This window comes from Eptesicus fuscus, chromosome 9 (assembly GCF_027574615.1).
Source record: "Eptesicus fuscus isolate TK198812 chromosome 9, DD_ASM_mEF_20220401, whole genome shotgun sequence".
NCBI lineage: Eukaryota > Metazoa > Chordata > Mammalia > Chiroptera > Vespertilionidae > Eptesicus > Eptesicus fuscus.
The window spans coordinates 52,424,537-52,435,232 of NC_072481.1; positions in this window are offsets into that span (position 1 = coordinate 52,424,537).

The following is a 10,696-nucleotide window of genomic DNA, read 5'->3' on the forward strand; positions in this document are numbered from 1 at the left end:
TGACAGGAAACCTGGTTTGCAACAGAGGTGCTGTTTGTCTTGTTTTGACAGTCTTTTCAGAGTGCAGTGTGCCCTCCCTGACCTTTATGGTGGCCCAAATAAGCTGCTTGCATAACATTTTCAAATCAATAGTATCTTTTTAAAAAAAATAAATCTTTATTGCTAAAAGTATTACATATGTCCCTTTTTCCCCCCATTGCCCTCTCCCACTACCCCAGCAAGCCTAATTTACCACCCACTATCTGTGTTCTTGGGTTATGCATATACGCATATGAGTTCATTGGTTGATCTCTTCCCCTGCTCCATCCTCCCCTCCCTTTCCTCTGAGGTTTGATGTTCTGTTCAACATTTCTATGTCTCTGGGTCTATTTTTGTTCATCAGTTTATGTTGATCATTAGATTCCACATATGAGTGAGATCGTATGATATTTATCTTTCTCTGACTGGCTTATTTCGCTTAGCATAATGCTCTCCTGGTCCGTTCATGCTGTTGCAAATGGTATCTTGAGTAAAGTAGGTTTTGAAACTATTTTGCTTCTTGGGCCAGAGAGATGGGCAAATCACTTCATATGATGGTCTCCAGCTTCATTAGCACGCTGGTCAGACTATGTCATTAAGAACTGCTCCAGAGTACTGAATTCACTCACACCTTTCTTTCTCAGAGATGTAGGAGACATTGAGTCCTCAGATGTTCTAATCTGAGAAAACTTAGGTCTTTAGCTCACATGGGTCCTGTGGGTAAGTAGAGTAAGCAAATGTCTAGAGGACTTGGTAGTTAAGTGCCTTGAGTTACATCTCAGCTCATTCCTTGAATTGTATATGTGTGATCTTGTATATGTAACTTCACATTCCTGAACTCTGGTTTTCTTAGCTGTGATGCGGTCATGACACAGAATTATGGTAAGGATTGAATAAGTCAATGAATATGAAGCTATTTTATCGCATACATTGTGAAAGCTGTGTAGATGCATTGCTGGAGTATTTTATTCTTAATTTCTACAAAAATGTCTATCAATTATTCCATTCTCCAAAATCTTTAGAGAAGAGAACTAGCCTTGTTTACTATAATTAAAGACTAAGACTCCACTTTTCATGTTTGACTACCAACATCTTTCAAGATCCTCCCTTCCCCTTCCCCTGTTACTTCACAACTGAACAAACTTGTAAGAAAATGAAAATGGCATGTTTCCTCCCTTGGTGCTGGCGGGAAGTTCAATCCATACACATACATATCCCAACCTGCTCAGGGAACCTTCGCTCTGGCCTCACCTCCTAACTACAATTAAAACCAGACTTGTCCATCTCCCTGGATCTTGTTTCACCCCAGACCAAATTTGAAGCCTTCTCCTTGGAAATCCTATAGATGTTTACTGTGTAAATGACAAACTGTATTTCTTTATTTCATAGGCAGTTACTCAACGTTCTTCAGCAGTAGGAACCCAAATAAAACATGTGCTCTGTCCAGTCAACACAATAGCTGGTTCTCCATAGTGATGTTCCCTAAGACTTGGGGAAATGTAGAGAGAGCTGCTTAACAAGTGGAGAAAATGAGGCTTTTGAATCATTCTGAAATGCCAAACAATCCTAGTTTTCTCCTGTCTGAAAATGGCTTATTTTCTGGGTGTTCAAGATGGATGACTATAGAAATAGAAATATCTTGTTTTTCATACTCCAGAGGGAGGTGCTAGATATGTGTCTAATTGAATATTCCCCATTTAATAGGACTCCAGGAGTACCTATGTATTCATAGTCCAGAAAAAAGGAAACCACCACATTACAGCTGACTAATAATTATGATTTGCTATGGAGACACTAATGGTGAGCAAGACTAAAAGCTCTACACTTTCATATTCCATGTGGTCTGGTAGAGTAGATAGAATAACAAATTATTAAAATAGTGGATGATATATGCTATCATAGAAATGTTATGGCATGCTCTAAGGAACCACATTAAGGGCATCTCACCTGGTCTGTAAATAGTGGGTAGGTTATGACTTGGTTGTTTTGGCTCAGTGGATAGAGCCAGTGGACTGATCGGTCTCAGGTTCGATTCCTGTCAAGGGCACGTACCTTGGCTGCAGGCTCGATGCCCAGCCCCAGTCAGGCCAGGTAGGTGCGGGAGGAAAGCAATCGATGTGTCTCTCTAACCTGGATATTTCTCTCTCTCTCTGTATCTCCTCCCGCCCTTCACTCTTTCTGGAAAGCAATGGAAAAAATATTCTTCAGTGAGTACTAACAACAACAAAAAAGAAAAAAAAATAGTATGTTATGGAAAGATGCATAGACTATAACTAGGTGAGAAAAGTAAGAATAGTGGGATAAGCTACTCTGAAAGACCAATAGGATTCATAAATACCTTGAAGCAATAAAGGGCATAAATTGTCCAGATGTACAGATTTTACCAGGGCAATCTAAATTTCCACCTGCTATACCATTGTGATTATTAATGGTGCTCCCATTCACTCCCAAATATGTCTTGGATATGACAATAAAAGTATATAGTTCCCCTAGCCAGATGAAAATATAAATTATTTAGTATGAATTTAAACTTCGACATAATTTCTTCTTCTAATCATAATATCTACTATTCTTTTAATCCTGGAATAATGCAAATCAAAAATGTTCTGGTCAAATAAGAGCCATGGTTGTAAATAAAATTTAGTAAAATTTCAACAAATGTCCATGGATAACTTCTTCTCCTTCCTTCAGGATAAACAACTTATCTCTTTAGTCTTAGGTTGTTTTTTTTTGTTTGTTTGTTTTTTTTTTTTTGTATTTTTCTGTGTTTCATCTCTTTTATGGAATGGGCTTCTTCCTTGAAATTTAACAAGTCTGACATGATCCATATAAATCTCATAAAAAGAATTTGTTACAATATTTCTAACATTGCAAAAAGAAAAAAAGAAAGAAAGAAAAAGCAAAAGAATCACAGTCTGTTACAGTATTTCACAGTATCCCTGATGGCTGAGGAGTTCATTTAAGAGCTTGTCTTTTATTTCTATATCTCTAATGAAGCCACAAAGGATCTTGAGAAATCAGTTTACTTCCTCTAATTTCTTAGTTTGTTCTGTCTTATTGAGATCAAAGATGGGAAGAGCTATGTCTTGAAAGAAATTTCAGTTTGAAGAACATTTAAAAACGGAGAATATGCTGTATGTTTCCATATAAACAATTATAGTCATGTTAATATCCGATATTTTGGCTTACACTCGTTTACTAGAGAGATGTTACATGAAGTTAGTTTATTAACATATTTAAAGCATGTAACATTTATAAGAGAATGTAAATTAACTGATAACACACATGAAGCAATGCTTCTTAATGTCTGAGAGATTATATTCAGGCTATAGTCTATAAAACTGGATGAGAAAAAATAGTGCTTGTTAAATGTGCCTATACACAATTTAAAATCCTTTTATGAATCATTAGAAAATAAGGGTGAAATGAATAAGCAATGTTGTCAAAATGATATGACATTAGCATCTACAGTGATACTAATAAGAAAAGAGGATTAGAAAGATATTAGAAAATGAACTTACAAAGAGAATAATGAATTCTTTAAAAAGCTATTTTGAATATTTGCCATTTTTTCATGATTATTTTTCATGGATGAATATAGATATGATTGAATATGATTGATGGGGCTTATGAGAGATTGTAGAAATGTTACAGGCCAAATATTTGCATGAATATATTTGGAAGCATGCAAAAAGGAGCCCAGGTGGCCACAGTATGGCATGCTATGGGCAGTAATTTAAGAAAATATGAATGTAATGAATGATCTTTTCATGCTCAAAAGGCTATTAAACATAAGCAAACCAAAGTGAATGGAATACCTTTTATATGCTCTGCGTTGAACATAAATTCATTTCACTTAGACCTCATGGCAATCTTATGAGTTGAGTCAAATACCTCAAAATGTTTCCCTAATAAGTCTTACAGATGTGTCTCATTTGTCAGGTAGAATATTTTAACAACATTTTGGTATTTAAATTCCTTTGGGTGAGACATTCCCTCCTCAGTTTATCATAATCAGCACCCTCTCTTCACACATCCTTGGTCCCCAACAGCAGTCATTGTGATAAGCATTAGTATTTTGGTATAAGAGGAAGAGAAGTTGAGTCTCAGATACTTTGAGGAGCTTTCTCAAATTATAACAGGAGAAGAATTTAGTCAGAGAGTTTAAGGTTCCTCTATGTTTACTTCTTTTTTTGTTAATGTGCATTTCCATCTTCACTCCTGTGGTAGGAAGTATAATGGCCCTCCAAAGATGTCCATATCCTATTTCCTGGAAACTAAGTGTGCTATTTTGAACAATAAAAGGGAAGTCAGATTGCAGATGACATTAAGTTGCTAATTAGCTGGCCTTAGGAAGAGGAACCTGTATTTTAGAGGTGGGCCCAATTTAATCGCAGGAGTCCTTAAAAGTGAGGAACCCTTCCTTCTTGTTGGATCAGAGAAACAAGATAGAAGAAGCAAGAGTGAGTGAGTGTAAAAGAGACTAGACCTACACTTGCTGGTGTTGAAAATGGAGGGAGAGTCTAGGAATGTGGGTGACTTCTAGAAGGAGGGAGCAGTTGGCAGCCAGAAAAAACAAACAAACAAACAAACAAAAAAACAAGGATCTCTGTCCTACACTTTTAAGGAACCGGATCCTGCCAACAACTCAAATGAGCAGAAAAAAGATTATCTCCTAGAACCTCTAGCAAGGAGCTGCTGGTACCCTGGTTTTAGCATGGTGAGACTTACGTTGGACTGTTGACCTAAAGAACTGTAAGGTAATACATTTTTGTTGTTTAATCTTCTAAATGTGAGTTAATGTCTTATAGCAGCAATTGCAAATGAATGCAACCACAAAGGAAAAAGAGTCTTAATCTGATTGTAGGACACTAATTTTACCACATCTGCTAGTGGTTAGTGTGATTTTACTGCTGGCTCTTCTTCAAATTTCCTACGCCAGAGTGTGGGTGGGGCGAGCACCAGCAAGATCCTTCCTGTTCATATCTTGCTCTTTCTCTCACTTACTTGGACCTGGTGTTATTTTAGCTATAGCTGCAATCTGAGGCAAAATGAACCTGTAAGGACAAGTAAACTCTGTCTTTTCTCTTTTTTATAACGGGGTGTGTGTGTGTGTGTGTGTGTGTGTGTGCAGCACAGATCACCCATTTGAATGGATAGTGGTGAATGTACAAAATTAGGTGCCCTTGTTTCTGGGATCTAAAGTTATTTAGACTTGACTACACAATTCTTAGAAACAATGATATGCTTAACTATCAAAGTCCTCTGCTTTTGGTTTGGGAGCTAAATCTATGACTAATAATAAAAATGTATTTTTAAATCATGAATTGTTCTTCATGTTCAAGTTAGTTATGGAACCTTGTGGTCGCCTTGTCTGATGGAGATTTTGAATACTTCTGGGTTCCTTGACCTATCTTGGTTTCTATCAGATTTGTACCTAGATGTCTCCAGATGTTCCATCCCAGGCTTATTACAAAATGCAGTATTTTCTATTCTACCACCTGATCCTGTGAAAAATTAACAAGTTGGATAATTACCATTTACAGATCAATGCTCTAAAATAATACAGTTTTTGTAGTAATAGGTGAGCTTCCATAGAGCCACAGAAAGCAGAGTATCAAGGCAGATTTATTTCTAGGCTCTGCTAGCATAAGGAGAACACTTGTTAGCATTTAACAAGAAAGCAACTAAATCACACTTTCTCATGCTATACCCTGATTTTATTTTACAGTGATTATCTCAAAGCAAGTCCCATTTTCTAATAATAAAAAGCAATTAACAATTTAACCTTAATATTATCTATTCTAAGTGGTTTTGTTGCTATAGGCACAATTTCTGCTATAGTGAACAGGCGAAGGTAAAGGGAATCTGTCAAGGGCACGGTGCCATTTTTTTAACCTTTCAGGCCCTAAAACTGTGCACTGCAAATAGCATTCGTCTAGGTGGGCTATGTTTTCAGAAGATCCTAAAGCTAGTTGACTGAAAGGAAATGTGGGTTAACTGGTCAGGTCCTTGGGAAGAAGGTGATGATGGTGTCTCTCTCCAAATGAGCCATTATTTATGCCTGAAGGTTCAACAGCCTCCTTAAAGACTCCTTTGTATGTCTAGTCTCTATTTAAAAATATACCAACTAAAATAGAAATTCAGTTGTTTAAACACAAGTACCCTTTTCAAATGCCACTGAACCCACAGGTTCATTTGATGTTAACATTCAAGCCTTATTTTCATTTTTCTGAATTTGTTGGGGCAACATTAGTTAATAAGCTTATATAGGTTTCAGGTGTACAATTCTATAATACATCATCTGGATATTGTCTTGTTTGTTCCCCAACCCAAGTCATTGAAGTCTTTATTTAAAGGGACAACACCAAAGGGGCTCTCCCAGCCCAATGCCTCATGATATCAGTCAACCCTGAGCAGAGAACTATGCTTATTGAATTTGTTATCATCACCATGTTTGGTAATAAACTTATGTAGGAATACTTAAGTAGACTGAGTTCCCACTGCATACCATGGTATAAAGCTATTTTTTACATTTATTTTCTTTCTAATTATTTTTTACCAATCCATTATTATAGGCACTATTATTCCTATTTTCAAGGAAAGGAAACTAAGATACAGTGAGATTAAGAGACAACTTTCAAGATTATCTGCATAGTAAGTGGCAGTTTCAGTTTCAAACCTGAGTGTCTGTCACTTAATCCTATTTTTTAAAAAAAGTGACCCACATTTTCCTGTATGCAGACTTTAAAAAGTAAGGGCACAATCGTAATATTGGCAAACAAGCAAATCACTCTAATTAGATCCGTATATGTGTCTAGATGGCTTTTCATTTCTCTGTGTTTAAACTTCAGAAGATTCCCCTTCAATCGTGGAGATAAAGATTATATCCTATGTGGAATTATTTAAAGAAAATATCCAGAAAGAAATTCTCTCACAGAACTTAAATTGACAAAACACCACCATGATGGTTTCCCAGTTGTGAGGGAAAGGCTCCCTCCGCTTAGATGCGGTGAGCAGTGCCTACTCTGTGTTCTCCTTGTGTGTAGTATACTATGTGATTGTCACCTATCTATCTGCTAGTCCTGGGGTGGTGGGGCAGGGACTCTGTGTTTCCTAACATTACAGGAAACATTAAGCACTCAAAGTATTTGTCGGAAGATGGAATAAATTTTAGTGATGCAAGGCCCTCATCCAATGTGAGCCCACTCCTCAGACATCAGAGACCTAAATATTTCTCAGCAATAAAGGGCCTTAAAGTCTTAACCAAACCTGTGAAATAAAATGAATCTTCTTTATTTTTTTACAACTTTCCAGTATCAAGGTAAATGTACTTTTTAATGGATCTCTGCATTTCCAGGATATTCTATATAAATTTATGGTGTTTAATGAGAAGTAGTTTTCAAGGGCTTCTTCTTACCAGTATCTTGAGGTAATTTTCTCATCCTCTGTCATATTTTTCTGATGCTTTTAATAAAAATGTCATACCTATATGTATAGTTTCTTCCACTTCCCTTTTACTTTTTTGCTAACCAGCCCCTATTCCTATCAAAAAAAACAAATCTCTCACTCTATCTCTCTCTCCCTCCCTCCATTGTACCTCTCACTTTCAGTCTCTCTCCCTCTCTCTGCATCTTGTTCTCTCTTTCTCACTATTTCTGCCAAACACATATGCACAATGATTTCCTTGTTTATTCCCTAGTGCGTATGACCATGTCTACAGTGGTAAAAAGTTAGATAAGGATGCCCTAACCGGTGTGGCTCAGTGGATAGAGCATCAGCCTGCAGACTGAAGGGTCCCAGGTTCAATTCCGGTCAAGGGCATGTACCTTGGTTGCGGGCACATCCCTAGTGGGAGGTGTGCAGGAGGCAGCTGATCGATGTTTCTCTCTCATCGATGTTTCTAACTCTCTATCCTTCTTTAAAAAAAAAAAAGTTAGATAAGGAAAGCTGGTTTGTCTGGGTTTGAAATTTTTGATGAAAGAATTGGTGATGATAGCAGAGAGAAAGGAAAAAGGGATAAACATTTGAGAAAGGTGAGCAAGGAGATAGAACAACTGGAAGGATGGAATCTAGGGGCCCTAAAAAATAACTGTGAGTCTGAAAAAGCCAATTTAGTAATAGTTTAAGTAAATTAAGTTTTCCATACTTTAATTTTGCTAAAACCAAGAAAATATATATGTGATACACATACTGTCTAAACTGTTTTTCCAATGAACAACTATAACTGTATACCTACTTTACTTGATACTCATATTGATTTTGTTCTAGTTAATTTTGGAGACATTACACCTGCATTTCCCAAAAGGTAATATTTATTATAGCATGGAAATGCATAATTTAATAGAAAACATAGACAGAATAAATAATTAGTTGTTTTACAACTTGCTTTAGATAATATCTTGAATTATATTATTAAAATAATTAGTGACATTGAATGCAAGATAAAAACCTCACCTTAATTTGAACTTGTCCATGAAGCTAATTTCTGACCCATTTTAACATATTACCTGATGAAATACTCATAAAAAAGAAAATTTTAGGCTTTGTGTTAAGGTGACATTTTTCAGTCCACTTCCATTTATTTTAATTAAATCTTTATTGTTGACAGTATTATGTATGTCCCCCTTTTTCCTCCATTGACCCCTTCTAGCCCACCCCTGCCCCTGTTCCAGTCCTTCACTACCCTGTTGTCTGTGCCCCGGGTGCCAAACTGGAAGGCACCCAGGGCCAGGGTGAGGTATTCGTGGTTATACATATATGCATAAGAGTTCTTTGGTTGATCATTTTCCACCCACCTTTCCCTATCCTCCCTGTTGCAGTCTTTTCGCTGCAAGGGTTCAGGCATTTGGAAAAGGAGCTGTGCATAAATGAATAAACTAGACATAAAATATAAATTTGGAAGACATTTTGGGGAGCCAGATGGAAACTTAGTTCTAGTCACTAAGTTCTCCGAATCTCCGGACCCATGGCTTTTTATTCACACATTTTGCACTTTAGCACAGCAAATACACATATCAAAGGTAAGGTTTGGTAAACAGTTAAAAGATTATCAGGTTAAGGGAATTGCCTTAGGCTGTTCCAGCAGCAGGTAATAATATGCAGATTTTCAGCCCTGCTGAATATGTCCATTCAACCTTTCCTCGAATTTATTATGATCCGCTGGACCTAGCTTCCAGAACTCCCTCTGAGATTCCACAGTCTGTTCTATGCTTCTATGTCTCTGTATCTATTTTGTTCATCAATTTATTGTGTTCATTAGATTCCACATATGAGTGAGTCCATTTTAAACAAAATTTCTTCTCTTCTATTCCTTTACCTGGGTTAAAAAAAAAGTTCTTATTGATATAAATTAATTCATTTTCTTTGAGTGTCTGTGTTTCTTTAACAAAAGATTTTAAGACCTCAGTGTATCTCTGTTTGTTGGACTTCTCTTCAAGAGATTTGTAATGTATCATCTTTCTTTTGTGTTATTCTGAAAAAAATAAGATTAAAATATATGTATTTCCCTTTTTAAATTATTGATTTTAGAAAGAGAAAGAGAGAGAGAGAAACATCAATGTGAGAGAGAAACATTGATCAGTTGCATCTGGTCTATGCCCTAACCTGGACTGAACTCACAACCTAGTCAGATGCTCTGACCAGGGACCAAACCCTGGGCCTTTTTGGTGGATAAGATGACACTCCAACCCATGGAACTGATTGGCTGGGGCTAAAATCTATTTCCTATTTAGATAATGTCATTTGCTTTAAAATACAAACAACACTCCTCCAAAGACAAAAGAGTATGAACATTGAAGAAAATCTGATTACCATCTGAAATGTTGTCCAAATTGCTACTGTTTCTCAAAATAAGTTTGACCATTACTTTGAGGTTTTATATACTAGGGATCCTTATGCATTTTGGGTATAATATGTACATCAGTAGTGGAACTATTTCTACCCTTTAGGAAAGTCAATTTAGCACAATTTTATGTGATTAAAAAATGACAAAAATATTTTATTTTTATATTTCTCAAACATTATGTTTTTATCTAAAAAGTTTTTAGAATCTATGTGTGTTTTTCTAATGATAAGAAACTTTGTTATTATATACCAAGAAGTCCTATAGGAAAAATATGTTAAATATGGAATATGTCCTGCCATGTACTGCTTAAAATGTGTGTGTAGTTTTGGGAAAATAGACTTGGCTTAGGCACCCACAGCCACCTGCTCTGTCTTATTTACACTTACATATTGCATTCTAGTTAATTTTTGAAAACAAGTGTGTTTTGTATTATAAAATGAAAGAAAGTTAAGAATAGATGTGTTGTTTCCCTCTTTTATAAATGCTTACTTCTCTACCTGCAATGGCTCATAACTTCAAGGAGACTCGAGCTTCTGCATCCTTAATGGATTACTAGAGTTCTTACTTGCTAAGGCTAAAGGCAGAATTGATTTGGTCTGGCCTCCCTAAAAACCTTATATCCAAACTCAAAAAAATCTAGAACCATCTTTGGTTTCAGAAAGATCAAAATTTCCCTAAGAACATTTATAGCAGATCAGCCCCACATGGAATTGGTGGCCCATGAGCCCATGGTCTCCTATTCCATCAGCAAACTGGAAGGCACTCAGAGCCAGGGTGGGGTGTTCATGGTAAATAGTTTGATCTACAGGCTAACCTGAGAAAAAAAGTTGC